At 44.6% G+C, this 18,601-nt stretch overlaps 1 long non-coding RNA gene across 2 annotated transcripts in view; it reads left to right on the plus strand.

The window, feature by feature from the left end:
* LOC130282384 (uncharacterized) overlaps positions 1-17,120 on the plus strand; it is a 38,664-nt gene extending 21,544 nt beyond the window's left edge. For both annotated transcript variants that reach the window (XR_008846368.1, XR_008846369.1), the window contains 2 exons: positions 6,404-6,556; positions 15,985-17,120. This is a non-coding gene — a long non-coding RNA (uncharacterized LOC130282384). The remainder of the gene's footprint in view (positions 1-6,403; positions 6,557-15,984) is intronic.
* Positions 17,121-18,601: the final 1,481 nt, after the last annotated feature.

An 18,601-nucleotide genomic window follows, 5' to 3' on the forward strand; every position in this document is an offset into this window, starting at 1 on the left:
TGGTAAAGCCTATGTTGGCCAAACCGCACGTCAAATTAAAACTCGTATGGGTGAACATAAATCTTTGATTAGGAGGTATTCACATTGTGAGTAGCACGTCATTTTAACCAATGTGGTCATTTTGTATCAGAACTAGAGTGGCAGGTAATAGAAGAAGTAAAGGTAAGAACAAACTGAGAGGATAATTAGAAATGCTTACTGTGTCGTGAGAGGTACTGAATTACAGCATTGAAAACGCTTCATCCAAAAGGTATAAATGAAATATGTTGTTACAAAGTATTCTTGTAATTTGATGTGAATTTATATTTATGTCTGAATTCGGGTAGAAAAACAGACATGGTGCACATCCACAATCTTGTATAATGATCTGATTGCTTCTCAGCATAATATCAAAAACTAACAGGTTGTTAGTATACATTTTTGATCAAAAAGTACAAGCCCACTCGCCACGTCAAGGCCACCTATCCAGAGTGGGTCCCTAACGTCCCTAGCATAAAATGGCGCAGCACCGGGCGGCGACCACCACTGCCGCGACACCAATGCCCGCAGGGGGGAACGACCCATCGGCAGAGCGGCCCCAATGCCACTCAAACCAGTCTATGGGCCGCACCCCCCCCCCCCACAGACACGGCGCCACGGCAGCAATGGACGCCGCACAGCACCACACCAGTGTGAACACGGTGTAATAGCTCACTTACCATGCTCTCCCAGTCAGACTGGGAGGCTGCTAGGAAAGAAATGGCCCATGTGTAGCTAACTACTACTTATATAGGGTTGGGCTGAGGGGGTGGGGAAGAGTGCAGCACATGTTCAAACAAAAAAAAAAAGGAGGGGATAGAAATCACAGTGTGAATTCGGGTAGAAAAACAGACATGGTGCACATCTACAATCTTGTATAATGATCTGATTGCTTCTCAGCATAATATCAAAAACTAACAGGTTGTTAGTATACATTTTTGATCAAAAAGTACAAGCCCACTCACCACGTCAAGGCCACCTATCCAGAGTGGGTCCCTAACGTCCCTAGCATAAAATGGCGCAGCACCGGGCGGCGACCACCACTGCCGCGACACCAATGCCCGCAGGGGGAACGACCCACCGGCAGAGCGGCCCCAATGCCACTCAAACCAGTCTATGGGCCGCACCCCCCCCCCCCCCCCCCACAGACACGGCGCCACGGCAGCAATGGACGCCGCACAGCACCACACCAGTGTGAACACGGTGTAATAGCTCACTAACCATGCTCTCCCAGTCAGACTGCGAGGCTGCTAGGAAAGAAATGGCCCATGTGTAGCTAACTACTACTTATATAGGGTTGGGCTGAGGGGGTGGGGAAGAGTGCAGCACATGTTCAAACAAAAAAAAAAGGAGGGGATAGAAATCACAGTGTGAATTCGGGTAGAAAAACAGACATGGTGCACATCTACAATCTTGTATAATGATCTGATTGCTTCTCAGCATAATATCAAAAACTAACAGGTTGTTAGTATACATTTTTGATCAAAAAGTACAAGCCCACTCACCACGTCAAGGCCACCTATCCAGAGTGGGTCCCTAACGTCCCTAGCATAAAATGGCGCAGCACTGGGCGGCGACCACCACCGCCACGACACCAATGCCCACAGGGGGGAACGACCTACCGGCAGAGCGGCCCCAATGCCACTCAAACCAGTCTATGGGCCGGACCCCCCCCCCCCCCCCCCCGCAGACACGGCGCCACGGCAGCAACGGACGCCGCACAGCACCATACCAGTGTAAACAAGGTGTAATAGCTCACTTACTATGCTCTCCCAGTCAGACTGGGAGGCTGCTAGGAAAGAAATGGCCCATGTGTAGCTAACTACTACTTATATAGGAGAGTGGGCTTGTACTTTTTGATCAAAAATTTATACTAACAACCTGTTAGTTTTTGATATTCTGCTGAGAAGCAATCAGATCATTATACAAGATTGTAGATGTGCACCATGTCTGTTTTCTACCCGAATTCACACTGTGTTTTCTATCCCCTCCTTTTTTTTTGTTTGAACATGTGCTGCACTCTTCCCCACCCCCTCAGACCAACCCTATATAAGTAGTAGTTAGCTACACAAGGGCCATTTCTTTCCTAGCAGCCTCCCAGTCAGACTGGGAGAGCATGGTAAGTGAGCTATTACACCTTGTTCATACTGGTGTGGTGCTGTGCGGCGTCCGTTGCCGCCGTGGCGCCGTGTCTGCGGGGAGGTGCGACCCATAGACTGGTTTGAGTGGCATTGGAGCCGCTCTGCCAGTGGGTCGTTTCGCCCCCGTGGGCACAGGTGTTGCGCCGGTGGTGGTCGCCGCCCAGTGCTACGCCATTTTATGCTAGGGACGTTAGGGACCCACTCTAAATAGGTGGCCTTGACGTGGCGAGTGGGCTTTTTTGATCAAAAATGTATACTAACAACCTGTTAGTATTTGATATTATGCTGAGAAGCAATCAGATCATTATACAAGATTGTAGATGTGCACCATGTCTGTTTTCTACCCGAATTCACATTATATTTATGTCTATTTGAACAGTAGAACTTATAGAATTTCTAGCACAGAAAGGGTTAAGGAATGGTTCTTAAATAACATCATGTAAACATCACCTGATCTCCAACACCTGTAATAGGGTGGTTGTAATGTCCGTTTATTTGTTTTTTGCATTTTTTGTTTAGGTGTGTATTCACACACTGTTCAGAGCAGTTTGCTATTCTCCCTGGATGGGAAATAGTTAATGCTCTGAACGAATGAGAACTCGGTGGGGTTATTTAACCAGAGTTCTCCTGCATTCTGGTGCTGGTTATTTTGTGCTATAATGCTACTATGATGTCTGTTTGTGCAATACTCTGACTATGTCTGCTTGAGCATTTACCTTGTATTTATCTTGTGATTTTTGGCTTTATTATGCCGTCTACTCTGTTTGTGGAGTGGGGTGTCCAGTTTGTTAGTCCTGTGTCCCAATGTGAACAGTGTCCTGTTACCTGGTCAGTTTAGTGTTTTAGCTTTCAGTTCTTCTGCTCATCCCCTGCAATTCCTGGTTTCTGCTGTATACTCGTACCATTCCTAGTCTTGTTCATTTACCCAGGTCTGCCGTTTATCTGGATTTCAGTTTGTGAACTGTTTGTTAATACATTATATTCTGCCCTGTTAGTGTTTGTATCCTGTCTGGTTTATCTGTTCTGGTTTTTGTATTCCTCTTCTGTTTCTAGCCTGTGACTGACTTTGTATGTTATTTATTTTTTCGCCACTGCACTGTAGCGCTCAAAGGGACAGGCTCCAAGTTGTCGATTCACCGCTTAGGGTGTATGGGCAAGTAGGTAGGGAGAGTGACACTAGGGACAGCTTAGGGCTCACTCTCCCTGTCCCCCCAGTCAGTCATGACAGTGGTCCCCTGAAACGTTGAGCAGCAGGCTGGAGCCATCGTTTGTCATCTGACCCGCTGTAAGATCTAGACATTGTGTATATGTATGGAATCATGCATATTTTGTATGAAAGGAATGAAGAAAATAATAATAAAAGAAATCAGAAGATTACATCTTCCGGAGTCTGTGAGTAATTCCTAACAGACTATTCTACCTTTATGTATAATCACTTGACGCAAGCAGCGCAGTGCACAGGTACTCTTGTTATAAACTCTTGTTGTATGATCCCTAAGACACCTACAAAATAACCAATGCCTTGCTAAAGAAGATGAGTAAAGGGGATGAACTGGCCAAGAAGGTCTGCAGACCTAAACCCTATATCGCATCTGTGGGGCATCCTCAAATGCAGGGGTCTCAAATTCAAATTATCCGGGGGCCACTGGAGGTAGCAGCTGGGTGAGGCTGGGCCGCATGCGCCCCTTACATAAAATGCCCCCATCATGCGCCCCTCATCATCCACCAGCAACACCCCTCAAAAGCAGTAGCACCCCCATCATCCACCAGCAAACCCACCCCCCTTCCCCCTACCCCGTGTGGTAATAGCATGAGCTGACGGATGATCGGGTGCTACTTGTGTTTCCCCAAATTAGGTAGGCAGCAGGTTCCTCACATTAGGTAGTAGCAGATTCCCCACATTAGGTAGGCAGCATGTTCCCCACATTAGGTAGTAGCAGGTTCCCCACATTAGGTAATAGCATGTTCCCCACATTAGATAGTAGCAGGTTCCCCACATTAGGTAGAAGCAGGTTCCCCACATTAGGTAGAAGCAGGTTCCCCACATTAGGTAGTAGCAGGTTCCCCACATTAGGTAGTAGCAGGTTCCCCACCTTAGGTAGTAGCAGGTTCCCCACATTAGGTAGTAGCAGGTTCCCCACCTTAGGTAGTAGCAGGTTCCCCACATTAGGTAGTAGCAGGTTCCCCACATTAGGTAGAAGAAGTTTCCCCACATTAGGTAGAAGCTGGTTCCCGACATTAGGTAGTAGCAGGTTCCCCACCTTAGGTAGTAGCAGGTTCCCCACATTAGGTAGTAGCAGATTCCCCACATTAGATAGAAGAAGGTTCCCCACATTAGGTAGAAGCAGGTTCCCGACATTAGGTAGTAGCAGGTTCCCCACATTAGGTAGTAGCAGGTTCCCCACATTAGGTAGTAGCAGGTTCCCCACATTAGGTAGTAGCAGGTTCCCCACATTAGGTAGTAGCAGGTTACCTACATTAGGTAGCATTGTCGTTTACCCCCCGACTCACACACACACACACACGCACACACACATAGACACACTTACCTGTCCTGCGCTGCGCTTCACCTCTCTGGCGGCGGCCTGATGAGTGATGTCACTGACGTCCTCCTGAGCGGGTCTGCGGAGGGTTGTCACATCCGCGACATCCCTCCTCAGACTCGGGCCGGCCGGCCAACCGGAGGTGGGGAGGAGGAGGGCGGGGTAAGTGTAGCCTTACGGTATTTAGCACTGCTTTCCCAAAGCAGGGCTAAATGTCTGAAGAAGTTACCTGCCCGGTGCCCGAAACTGCATGTCCCGGGCAATACAAATTACACATACCTAGAGTTTGAGACCCCTGCTCAAATGGAAGGTGGGGGAGCACAAGATCTCTAACATCCATCAGCTCCATGATGTCATTATAGAGGTGGAAAAATACACCAGTGGCAGCTTGTGAAGCTTTGGTGAACTCCATGCCCAAGAGGCTTAAGGTAGTGCTGGAAAATAATGGTGGCCACACAAAATATTGATACTTTGAGCCCAATTTCCACTGTTGCATTTTTGTTGCCAAGGTTTTGACATGGTAGTGTGTCAAGTTATTTTGTGGTGACAAAACATTAAAGCGTACCTGTCAGATCCCACAAAAAACTAAAATTATTATGTTACTCAGAACCTAATCCTGATCATGTACTAATCCTGATCATGTACACCCCTCTTGTGGGGGGGATGTCTTTCTCTTGCCTGCACTTTGATGACTCCTCCCCCTCCCTCACTCTGCTGACTTGCTGCTCTCGGGAGCGAGCATGGCAGCCCTGCTCTCTAACCCTTTCCTCTCTGGTTTAATGCTGTACACACACACACACACAATGATTATTGGAGATTGCCTGTACTCTAGTACTTTCTATGCATACATTTCCTATTTGTTCTACATGTTCCTATGTCATTCATGTGTGTCGTCCTTTGGCAGTCCTGTAATACTGTGACTTGTAGTTTTGGAATAGTTGAATGTACAGTGATTGGATAACTCTTTACAGCAGTGTTGTCTTCAGTTGTGTTGCTACAGCTTTTGTAAAACTACAGCTCCCAGCATGCCTAGACATCCTTTGGCTGTCCAGGCATGCTTTGAGTTGTAGTTTTGCAACAGCTGGAGGCATATAATTGGTAAATCTCTATGTTACAGGAGTGTTACTCCAGGCTGTGTTCCTCCTGCAGCCTTGTCCATAACTTGTCTATGACAAAGGCAGTTTATATATATATATATATATATATATATATATATATATATATTTATATATATATATATATATATATATATATATATATATATATAAAATGTCAACATTTTTCAAAGAGGTATATTAGAAAAACTATTGTTTTTTCAATATGTCCAACATATAAAAAGTTTTTATGTCTGACAGTGCCCATTTAAATACTGTTATACAGGCTGTGCAGCCACTACACATTGTAGCAGAGTGTCATTTCCTCAGTGTAGTCATATGAAGATGTAATAAAATATCTACAAAAATGTAAGAAGTGTACCCACTTGTGATACTGTAAGTATCCCTCTTCCTTAAGATTAAAAATATTGTTATTATTATCGTTGTTATTATTATAATAATGTGATATTGGCCAGTTAGATTTCTTTCTTCAAAAAAGGTTATATAAAAAGTTCATATTTTTCCATGTTGTTGTCACAATAGAAAAAGAGAAAGAAATCTGGCACTGTCACTTAAACCTGTGAATTTTATCCTTCCAATATAATAGCCAGTGTAGCAGTCTCATGGGCCTGATGAAGCACCAAACGTTGTGATACGGCTGTGGCCCGACCCCTGATACCCCTCCGTTTCATCTACTGCCTCCCTGCTGCATCTCTGCCTGACCGTGATGTGATCTACTTCACTATCTCCGAATTGCTGGGTGAGTTGCTCCGCTCCTCTTCTTTTGGGTTTTCATGATTTTTCCATGTTATTTACTAATGTTGTGGTTTTTCCTCTGTTTTGCATTTTTTTTTACACCTGCTCTGAGCTGTTTGCTTTTGCAGGGCTCAAACCCACCAGATTTTATGTGGGGACAACTATTTTTCTAATATTCCCACATAAAATCTAGTGGGTTTGAGAGACACACTCCTTTTTTCCATCGGCCATGTCCCTTTTTCATGCTTTCTGCTCAAAGTGGATTGTTAGTAGGTTTTTTTGGGGATGTTTTATTGCAAATTCTGGCGCATGACACATGCAAAATAAAAACTGTACAAAAACTACGTGGAAAAACTTAAAAAAAAGTAAATAAGGCCCTATATGTTCTAAAAAAAGATTAATATATACAGAATGTGTTATTGCACTAATGGAAAATAATTAGGCAATCAATTAAAAGTGTTTCTTGTTAACTATATCTACCAGAGACACAGATCTTCTGAAGTTGGATGCTGGCAGTGTTTCCTTCTATTACCTCCATAAGACAGCTCCTAATAATTGATGAATGGCAGTTCCATTGGAAACAATCAGCCACAACGTATGGTCCAGCAGGGTGATTAGGGCAAAGTTCACATGAATTATTGAGTGATATTGACTGGTGGTTTCATTGCTTCTGTATAATGTTCATTTACTTCAATTATATTGATTCAACCACATCCGATGAAAGAAGTAATAATGTAATGTGCCTGAATGTCATCAATATAACATTCAAATACAGAAAAGCTGCTTCCCATAACCACAGACAAAGTGGTTTTCAAATGGCCATCTATAATATAGTTCTGACCATGAGTTAGGGATGAGCCGTGTCAGTGTAAGGTATATTTAATAAACATATTATGGAATAATCATTCTGTAAGATAAGGTATATCTGATCTGACATTTCCATTGAGAAATATATGGTCATCATAAACCATGCTGAGATTACAGACTAGGTTTTAATGGATATAGGGTCTGTATGCTTGGTGCTTTTTTGGCTTTCATATGTTAAGGATATATAGTTTTGTAATACGGCGTCCAGTAAAATGTTGGATGGTATGGAACCTGAAAGAAAAAACTTTGTATGCCGCTTTATAAAACCAGAAGCATACCAAGGTATAGTAGGACTCCATAAAAATGTGTAGATGACCTATTAGGGTTAAGTACAACGTGAAGCTGTTACATGATGACTCACTGTTATCTCTGTTGGCTTACAGTGCTAAGGCCATGTGCTAATCCAACCTAGAGGGTCAATTGTAGAGTTGATATGTTCTAACACATGAATGTATGGGAAATCTAGAAAATCTGTTTATCTCCCACAGTTTGAAAACATACCAATAGGTTATTTGATTTTCTATATAATCGGTTCTAATTGTGTGTCTGAGAATTGTGAACTCCACTGGGGACAGTGACTGTCCCCACTAATATATAGAGTAGAAAAGAAAATGGGATTAGGATATAAGGTTTAACCTACCCATGGTATGTAAATTGATTACTTACTGCTCATTTTCCTCAGTTTTATAGGATAAAAGGGCATACACATACTAAATATAGTTTTGACAAAATTATTTCATAGGTGGGACAGACATACTAAAGCTTATTAAAGGGCCAATTGCATTTCCAATACAAATATGATTTAGTGATTTTGATCTATGGTGTGACATAAATGGTGGTTGCCTAGCAGTGACATAATTGGACTGTGAAACACACCTCATGGACACTGGACAGGGAAAAGCATCTTGCTGCGTTCCCCTGTCTGGCATGCATAATAATTAACTCTGGATCCTAAAAAACTGATGACAACGGATGCACTTTTTGGCATCAGTTGCAGTGATTTTAGACTGAGCTGGACACTGGACATATGGCATTTTATCCTAAGAAAATCTGTCATCAGTTTCACCTGCACTAACCTGTCGATACAGATAGGTAGTGCAGGTGACACTGATGGAAACAATACTTACCTGGTTCCATTCCATGCTCTGGTTCTTCCACAATCTTCTGTTTTATCTTCCATTCTGGGGCCAACTCAGAGTATGGGTGGAGCTTAGTGTCATTAACGGAAATGACAGGAAGATGTCAGGAAGCTCTTCCCATGTCCCAAGTCGGAAATGGAAGATATGCGGAAATGGAAGATATGCGGAAGATTGCAGGAGAACCAGAGTACAGAACAGGACCAGGTAAGTATTGTCATGAGTGTCACCTGCACTAACTGTCTGTACCAACAGGTTAGTGCAGGTGAAACTAATGACAGATTTCCTTTAAAGCCATTCACGATTGAATAAGATATTTTTCTCTACATTGATGAGACCCAACCTATTAAATAGAAAGATTTACATTAAAATTTTCTGTTTCAGCAAATTAGAAAAAACTGTCTCTAAAAATAACATGGGATGTAAACAGCAATTACTGAAAAGTCTCTTGACCTTTTTAAGAGATTTATTAGCAGAAACTAAGAGTTACATTACACATCAAAAGTATGTGTTTTCTTGCTATCTGATTACAAATTTCCAAGCATTATAATATTTTGTGCAGGTTTTATTTATTACTACCTGATGTACAGATTGACACTATTCACATCAGTCCCTGCTCCCAGAGGGGCTCACAATGTAATTTTTTCATATTGAAGTGATAAAGGGAATATAAAAAGTAGGGCAAAAAAGTATTTAGTCAGCCACCAATTGTGCAAGTTCTCCCACTTAAAAAGTTGAGAGAGGCCTGCAATTTTCATCATAGGTATACCTCAACTATGAGAGACCTAATGAGGGAAAAAAATCCATAAAATCACATTGTCTGATTTTTAAAGTATTTATTTGAAAATTATGGTGGAAAAAAAGTATTTGGTCACCTACAAACAAGCAAGATTTCTGGCTCTCACAACCTCCAACAGTCACACTCCAAACTCCACTATGGCCAAGACCAAAGAGCTGTGGAAGGGCACCAGAAACAAAATTGTAGACCTGCACTAGGCGGGGAAGACTAAAGCTGCAAATGGCTAGCAGCTTGGTGTGAGCTGGAGCCAGGACCAAAGTAACAAAGGCTACCATCAGTAACACACTACTCCCTGTCACGATTCGGCTTACAGGTTGTGGATCCACTGTGTCAGCGAGGGATTGGCGTGGACCGTGCTGGTGGACCGGTTCTAAGAGGCTACTGGTGTTCACCAGAGCCCGCCGCAAAGCGGGATGGTCTTGCTGCGGCAGTAGCAACCAGGTCGTATCCACTAGCAACGGCTCAACCTCGCTGACTGCTGAGAAGGCGTGGGACAGAAGGACTAGGCAGAGGCAAGGTCAGACGTAGCAGAAGGTCGGGGCAGGCGGCAAGGTTCGTAGTCAAGATGGATAGCAGGAGTTCAGGTAACACAGGCTTTGGACAACACTAAACGCTTTCACTGGCACAAGGCAACAAGATACGGCAAGGGAGTGCAGGGGAAGTGATGTGATATAGCCAAGGAGCAGGTGGGAGCCAATTAAGCTAATTGGGCCAGGCACCAATCATTGGTGCACTGGCCCTTTAAGTCTCAGAGAGCTGGCGCGCGGGCGCGCGCCCTAGAGAGCGGAGCCGCGCGTGCCAGCACATGACAGCAGGGGACCGGGACGGGTAAGTGACTTGGGATGCGATTCGCGAGCGGGCGCATCCCGCCGTGCGAATCGCATCCCCGACGGCCATGTCAGTGCAGCGCTCCAGGAAGAGAGACGCCGTGAGCGCTCCGGGGAGGAGCGAGGACCCGTAGCGCTCGGCGTAACAGTACCCCCCCCCCTTAGGTCTCCCCCTTTCTTTGTCTGGTAACTGCTTCCCATGGGATGAGGACACCGGGAGTGATTGAAGGGTTTCCTCAAAGGCAGGCCGTACAGCAGGAGTGGGAATGGGGAGGGAGGGCAGAGGGTGAAGCTTGGCACGGGGCAGGGTGACACCAGGACGGGGGCCATGAGGAGGCACTGAGGCTTGCCTGACGGGACTGGGAGGGGGGGAGAGGCATTTCTTGTGGCAAGCAGAGTCCCAGTTCTTGATCTCCCCGGTGGTCCAGTCAAGGGTGGGAGAATGAAGCTGGAGCCATGGCAGACCGAGGAGGACCTCAGAGGTGCAGTTGGGAAGGACGAAAAATTCAATCCTTTCGTGGTGGGGTCCAATGCACATTAAGAAGGGTTTTGTGCGGTAACGCACGGTGCAATCCAGTCTAACTCCGTTGACCGCGGAAATGTAGAGAGGCTTGACGAGACGGGTCACCGGGATGCAGAATTTATTCACCAAAGAATCTAAAATGAAATTCCCAGAGGCACCAGAGTCCAAGCAGGCCACGGCTGAGAGGGAGGAGTTGGCTGAAGGAGAAATCCGCACGGGCACCGTGAGACGTGGAGAAGCAGACTTTGAACCAAGAGACGCCACACCCACGTGAGCTGGGTGCGTGCGTTTCCCAGACGTGGAGGACGAATAGGGCAATCCACCAAGAAATGCTCGGTACTGGCACAGTACAGACAAAGATTTTCTTCCCTACGGCGATTCCTCTCTTCCTGGGTCAGGCGAGACCGATCCACTTGCATGGCCTCCTCGGCGGGAGGCCCAGGCGTAGATTGCAAAGGATACTGTGGGAGAGGTGCCCAGAGATCTAAGTCTTTTTCCTGGCGGAGCTCCTGATGTCTCTCAGAAAACCGCATGTCAATGCGTGTGGCCAAATGGATAAGTTCTTGTAGGTTGGCAGGAATCTCTCATGCGGCCAGCACATCCTTGATGCTACTGGATAGGCCTTTTTTAACCCCTTAAGGACTCAGCCCATTTTGGCCTTAAGGACTCAGACAATTTAATTTTTACGTTTTCATTTTTTCCTCCTCGCCTTCTAAAAATCATAACTCTTTTATATTTTCATCCACAGACTAGTATGAGGGCTTGTTTTTTGCGCGACCAGTTGTCCTTTGTAATGACATCACTCATTATATCATAAAATGTATGGCGCAACCAAAAAAACACTATTTTTGTGGGGAAATTAAAACGAAAAACGCAATTTTGCTCATTTTGAAAGGTTTCGTTTTCACGCCGTACAATTTATGGTAAAAATGACGTGTGTTCTTTATTCTGAGGGTCAATACGATTAAAATGATACCCATTATTACATACTTTTATATTATTGTTGCGCTTAAAAAAAATCACAAACTTTTTAACCAAATTAGTACGTTTATAATCCCTTTATTTTGATGACCTCTAACTTTTTTATTTTTCCGTATAAGCGGCGGTATGGGGGCTCATTTTTTGCGCCATGATCCGTACTTTTTTTTTGATACCACATTTGCATATGAAAAACTTTTAATTAATTTTTTATAATTTTTTTTTAAATAAAATGCATTACAAAAGTAGGAATTTTGGACTTTTTTTTTTTTCGTTCACGCCGTTCATTGTACGGGATCATTAACATTTTATTTTAATAGTTCGGACATTTATGCACGCGGCGATACCAAATATGTCTATAAAAAATGTTTTTTACGCTTTTTGGGGTAAAATAGGAAAAAACGGACGTTTTACTTTTTTATTGGGGGAGGGGATTTTTCACTTTTTTTTTACTTTTACTTTTACATTTTTTTACATTTTTTTTTACACTTGAATAGTCCCCATAGGGGACTATTCATAGCAATACCATGATTGCTAATACTGATCTGTTCTATGTATAGGACATAGAACAGATCAGTATTATCGGTCATCTCCTGCTCTGGTCTGCTCGATCACAGACCAGAGCAGGAGACGCCGGGAGGCGCACGGAGGAAGGAGAGGGGACCTCCGTGCGGCGTTATGAATGATCGGATCCCCGCAGCAGCGCTGCGGGCGATCCGATCATTCATTCAAATCGCGAACTGCCGCAGATGCCGGGATCTGTATTGATCCCGGCACCTGAGGGGTTAATGGCGGACGCCCGCGAGATCGCGGGCGTCGGCCATTGCCGGCGGGTCCCTGGCTGCGATCAGCAGCCGGGATCAGCCGCACATGACACGGGCATCGCTCCGATGCCCGCGGTTATGCATAGGACGTAAATGTACGTCCTGGTGCGTTAAGTACCACCTCACCAGGACGTACATTTACGTCCTGCGTCCTGCGTCCTTAAGGGGTTAAAGGTCGCACAGAGAGCCTCGTTATTCCATGATAATTCGGAAGCAAGAGTACGAAATTGGATGGCGTACTCGCCCACTGAAGAATTACCATGGACCAGGTTCAGCAGGGCAGTCTCGGCAGAAGAAGCTCGGGCTGGTTCCTCGAAGACACTACGGACTTCAGCGAAGAAGGACTGGACTGTGGCTGTGGCAGGATCATTGCGGTCCCAGAGCGGTGTGGCCCAAGACAAGGCCTTTCCTGAAAGAAGGCTCACTACGAACGCTACCTTAGACCGTTCTGTAGGAAACAAGTCCGACAACATCTCCATATGCAGGGAACATTGAGACAAAAATCCACGGCAGAGTCTAGAGTCCCCATCAAATTTGTCCAGCAGGGACAAGCGGAGGCTAGGAGCGGCCACTCGCTGCGGAGGAGGTGCAGGAGCTGGCGGAGGAGATGGTTGCTGCTGTAGCAGAGGCAGAAGTTGCTGTAACATGGCGGTCAACTGCGACAGCTGCTGTCCTTGTTGGGCAATCTGCTGCGATTGCTGAGCGACCACCGTGGGAAGGTCAGCGAGACTTGGCAGCGGCACCTCAGCGGGATCCATGGCCGGATCTACTGTCACGATTCGGCTTACAGGTTGTGGATCCACTGTGTCAGCGAGGGATTGGCGTGGACCGTGCTGGTGGACCGGTTCTAAGAGGCTACTGGTGTTCACCAGAGCCCGCCGCAAAGCGGGATGGTCTTGCTGCGGCAGTAGCAACCAGGTCGTATCCACTAGCAACGGCTCAACCTCGCTGACTGCTGAGAAGGAGTGGGACAGAAGGACTAGGCAGAGGCAAGGTCAGACGTGGCAGAAGGTCGGGGCAGACGGCAAGGTTCGTAGTCAAGATGGATAGCAGGAGTTCAGGTAACACAGGCTTTGGACAACACTAAACGCTTTCACTGGCACAAGGCAACAAGATCCGGCAAGGGAGTGCAGGGGAAGTGATGTGATATAGCCAGGGAGCAGGTGGGAGCCAATTAAGGTAATTGGGCCAGGCACCAATCATTGGTGCACTGGCCCTTTAAGTCTCAGAGAGCTGGCGCGCGCGCGCGCCCTAGAGAGCGGAGCCGCGCGCGCCAGCACATGAAAGCAGGGGACCAGGACGGGTAAGTGACTTGGGATGCGATTCGCGAGCGGGCGCGTCCCGCCGTGCGAATCGCATCCCCGACGGCCATGTCAGTGCAGCGCTCCCGGTCAGCGGGACTGACCGGGGCGCTGCAGGGAGAGAGACGCCGTGAGCGCTCCGGGGAGGAGCGGGGACCCGGAGCGCTCGGCGTAACATCCGCCAGGGATTCAAATCATGCAGTGCCAGATGTGTCCCCCTGCTTAAGCCAGTACATGTCCAGGCCAGTCTGAAGTTTGATAGAGAGCATTTGGATGATCCAGAAGAGTATTGGGAGAATGTCATATGGTCAGATGAAACCAAAGTAGAGCTTTTTGGTAAAAACTCAACTTGTCGTGTTTGGAGGAGAAAGAATGCTGTGTTGCATCCAAAGAAAACCATGCCTACTGTAAAGCATGGGGATGGAAACATCATGCTTTGGGGCTGTTTTTCTGCTAAGGGACCGGGACGATTGATCCGTGTATGGGAAAGAATGAATGGGGCCATGTATCATGAGATTTTGAGTGAAAACCTCCTTCCATCAGCAAGGGCACTGAAGATGAAACTTGGCTCTGTCTTTCTGCATGACAATGATCCCAAACACACTGCCCAGGCAGCAGAGGAGTGGCTTAGCCAGTCTCCAGATCTCAACCCCATAGAAAACCTTTGGAGGGAGTTGAAAGTCTGTGTTGCCCAGCAACAGCCCCAAAACATCACTGCTCTAAAGGAGATCTGCATGGAGGAATGGGCCAAAATACCAGAAAGAGTGTGTGAAAACCTTGTGAAGACTTACAGAAAATGTTTGACCTCTGTCATTGCCAGCAAAGGGTATATAGCAAAGTATTGAGATGAACTTTTGTTATTGACCACATACTTATTTTCCACCATAATGTGCAAATAAATTCTTTAAAAACCAGACAATGGCCCAGATTTATCAAACTGTGTGAGAGAAAAATTGGAGTGATTTTTCTATAGCAACCAATCAAAGGTCAGGTTTCACTTTATAAGAGCTCGTTAGCTGAGCTGTGATTGGTTGCTGTAGTAACACAGTTTGATAAATCCGGGCCAATGTGATTTTATGGATTTTTTTCTCTCATTATGTCTCTCATAGTTGAGGTATACTTATGATGAAAATGACAGACCTTTCTCATCTTTTTTAGTGGGAGAACTTGCACAATTGGTGTGTCTTGACCGACTGGGGGACAGAGAGAGTGATCCCTAACTGACCCTGAAAAGACTCTCCCTGCCTACTTGCCCATCCATCCTAAACAATGGATAGACAACTGGGCACTGGTCCCTTCCTGCGCTAAAGTGCAGTGACGTAAAAACACATAATATACATAGTCGTCACAGGCCAGAAACGGAAATCTACTTAACAACCAGATATACCAAACAGGATACAAATACTAATAGGGCAGAATATAAACAGGCAAACTGATAAGGAAACATAAGACACTGTTCACACTGGGACACAGAACAAACAAACTGGACACCCCACTCCACAAAAGTAATAACCATTAATAATAAAGCCAAATAGGCTACTGGCCAGCGGACACACTCAACCGTGTGGACAAAATGCTGACCCAGTAGGAAACGGAAATATAATGCATTAAACAATAGACTAGAACCGTATGAGTCTGAATAGATTCCAGAATACCAAACAGGAATATAACATACAGAGCACAGGGTACAAGCAAGACTCAGACACAGTGTGAACACAGACAGAGCAGAACGAACAAACATAATCCTAAAACCGACTAATGTATCACAGACTAAAATACAAGGAGCATGCTATATAACAATGGCTAAAAACCCAGATAAAATGACAAGATAAATACAAGGTAAATGCTCAAGCAGACATAGTCAAAACATAGCACAAACAGACATAGCGGCATTAAACCAAATAACCAGCCCTGAATGCAGGAGAAGTCTGGCTTAAAATAGACACACCCAAGTTTTCATTCGTTCAGAGCATTAACCATTCCCTACCTAGGAAGAATAGAAAACTGCTCTGAACATCATAGTGTGTGAATAAACACCTAAACAGAAAAATACAAAATCAAATGAACGGACATTACATGGTGGCTGACTAAATACTTTTTTGTCCCACTGTATTTTGTTTTGTTCTATCACATAGATACAATCTATTTGACTAACAACCTCATATCTCATATTTCAGGTACACTGTTGAAAAAAGGTCTTCGGGGTGAAACATCTGATGGAAATATAATAAACTATTATTAAAGGGGTACTACCGTGCTGACAACTTATCCCCTATCTAAAGCACTGATCCACTGAGGAAGGGGTATTACTAATCTGCTTTGAACCCCGAAACGCGTTTGGTGACTGAGATTGAACCTTTTTTATTGGTCTAGTTCACACTACAGCTGCGGTTATACAAGCACTGATCGGACAGTTACTCTCTGGAGAGATTTCATTCACTATCCATTTATTACATGGTCCGGTATTCAAATTCTTCTGCTGAACCGGTGCAGAGCCCTCCATCATTGGATTAATATCTCTATCTGCATGCAGTACTATACAACATCATCTAGTACCAACTAACCTCCCGCACAAGGTCAGTTGACCTGCTATCAGCTGACCTGCTACGTCAGACGCCAAGAGTTAACTCGCCGGTGAGAGCGGCTGGATATTCTGCGACCAACACTCCGCCCCGGCTAGAGTACACCTGACGCCAAGGGACAGCTCGCCGGTGAGAACGACTGTATATCCTGCGACCATCACGCCGCCCCGGCTAGAGCATATTCGCCCATCGTCCATCTGTCCACCAGCGGTGCGGTGAGTGGCACAATCGTGCCAGTGACTTTATTTCTATTTGTAGGCCATTTGGCTGTGGAGTGGAGAAATCGGCAACAGCGATTAAATTGCAATACCCACTATCCAAACAATTCATATGTTATCATCATATACAGTATACAATTTTTTGCAGGACATTGTTTTAGGCCAATTATAGGACCCATCCTACAGGCCATAATTCCATCATCTACAGGACTGTCACTTTTCATTTACAGGACTCATTTTTCTTGTATTATCTATTTTTATTTTCTCTATCAAACCATTTTCTTTCCAGGAGGAACGTTTTATTTTTATTTTTATTTTTGTGCACACTGAATTTAGTATCATTCTGATCAGAGTAACATTGTATAACACATCATCACCCAGTGTATCATTATACGGCTGCTAGCCATAATAGATACACTCGCTCTGTAATGTAACAACTTGTTGCATTTTATATTTATTACTTTTTTACTAATTGTGCGCCACTGTAGGGCCCTGCGGGAACGCATTATTTAATATCTATTAAATACCATTTATACATTAACTGTGTTTTTTCTCTATTATTGATACCAGACATCCCCCATCAATAATTTTTTTGATATTGAGCTGAGGACTAATATTCTATTTTATTACTTTTCTGTATCTCTCTGTGGGGGAGAGCTTTTAGTTAACCTCGCTCATTTTTCTGTGGTTGAGCTACACATATCTACATTTCCCTAATTTACAAATCTGTTTAACGCTCTGGACCCAGTTGATTTAATTTAAAAAAAAAAATTTCCACCGGAGTACCCCTTTAAATCCCATACAAGTGATTCCCTTAGTCTTGACTACCCTGAAGGACTTTGTTAGATATTCTATACGAGTTAATGTTATAATTTTAAATGGACAATATCATTTACATAAACCTTTTATATAATGTATATCATAACATGATATTTGTAATATACATTGGTAAAGAAATGTGTATATTTTATGGTGAAAAACTTATGTCTTGTCCCTGCAACTATTGCCTGTGTGTCTGTGCAGAGACAAAATACAGAAAGTATGGGAGGGCAAGTAGTACTGAGGCTTTGTGACATGCCCCATACAGCGGCTCACATAGGAGGCTGATTGACTCGTGAAATAGAGATATATAACTGTTGAAATCTCCATTTATAAAATGTATATGGGCAAGAAAAAAACTAGAATTAGTTTATTACGTCTGATGCAGAGAAAAGAAAGAGAAGGACTGTATTTTCCAGATATTTATACATACAATGTGGCATGTTTACTCTCATCTCATGGATTGGCAAAAAGCTCCATTATTCAAATATTGACATAAAACAACAAGGCTGGTTCTCCACTCATCAATCCTATGGCTGCGGCATCTTTCATCAGCCCTGAGAAGAAACGGCGCAAGAGACAACTGCACTCCCTTACGCCTAGAACCTACCCTTTCCAATGGTCACAAAAGACTGCTCCTGAATGCTCCACTGCTGTCCCACCTGCTCTAGGCCCACATATTGAGGCGAGCTGTGTTCCGGCCTCACCAACTTGAATGCATAGACTGTGTGTTCACAGTATTACATATTACATTAAAGGGGTATTCCAGGCAAAACCTTTTTTTATATATATATTAACTGGCTCCGGAAAGTTATTAAACAGATTTGTAAATTACTTCTATTAAAAAATCTTAATCCTTCCAATAGTTATTAGCTTCTGAAGTTTTCTGTCTAACTGCTCAATGATGATGTCACATCCCGGGAGCTGTGCATGATGGGAGAAAATATCCCCATAGGAACTGCACAGCTCCCGGGACGTGAGTCATCAGAAAGCAGTTAGACAGAAAACAACAACTCAACTCAGAAACGCAATGTCTATGGGCCCAATGATGCAAATGAGCAGTTCTTTGCTTCCTTGGAATCCAGGATTCTGGCAGATTCTGCACCTGCGAAGATAGTGGGTGGGGATTTCAACTCTGTTGTAAATTTTCTAGAGGACAGATCTCTTGCCACAGA

The sequence above is a fragment of the Hyla sarda genome, chromosome 7 (genome assembly GCF_029499605.1).
Source record: "Hyla sarda isolate aHylSar1 chromosome 7, aHylSar1.hap1, whole genome shotgun sequence".
Classification (NCBI taxonomy): Eukaryota; Metazoa; Chordata; class Amphibia; order Anura; family Hylidae; genus Hyla; species Hyla sarda.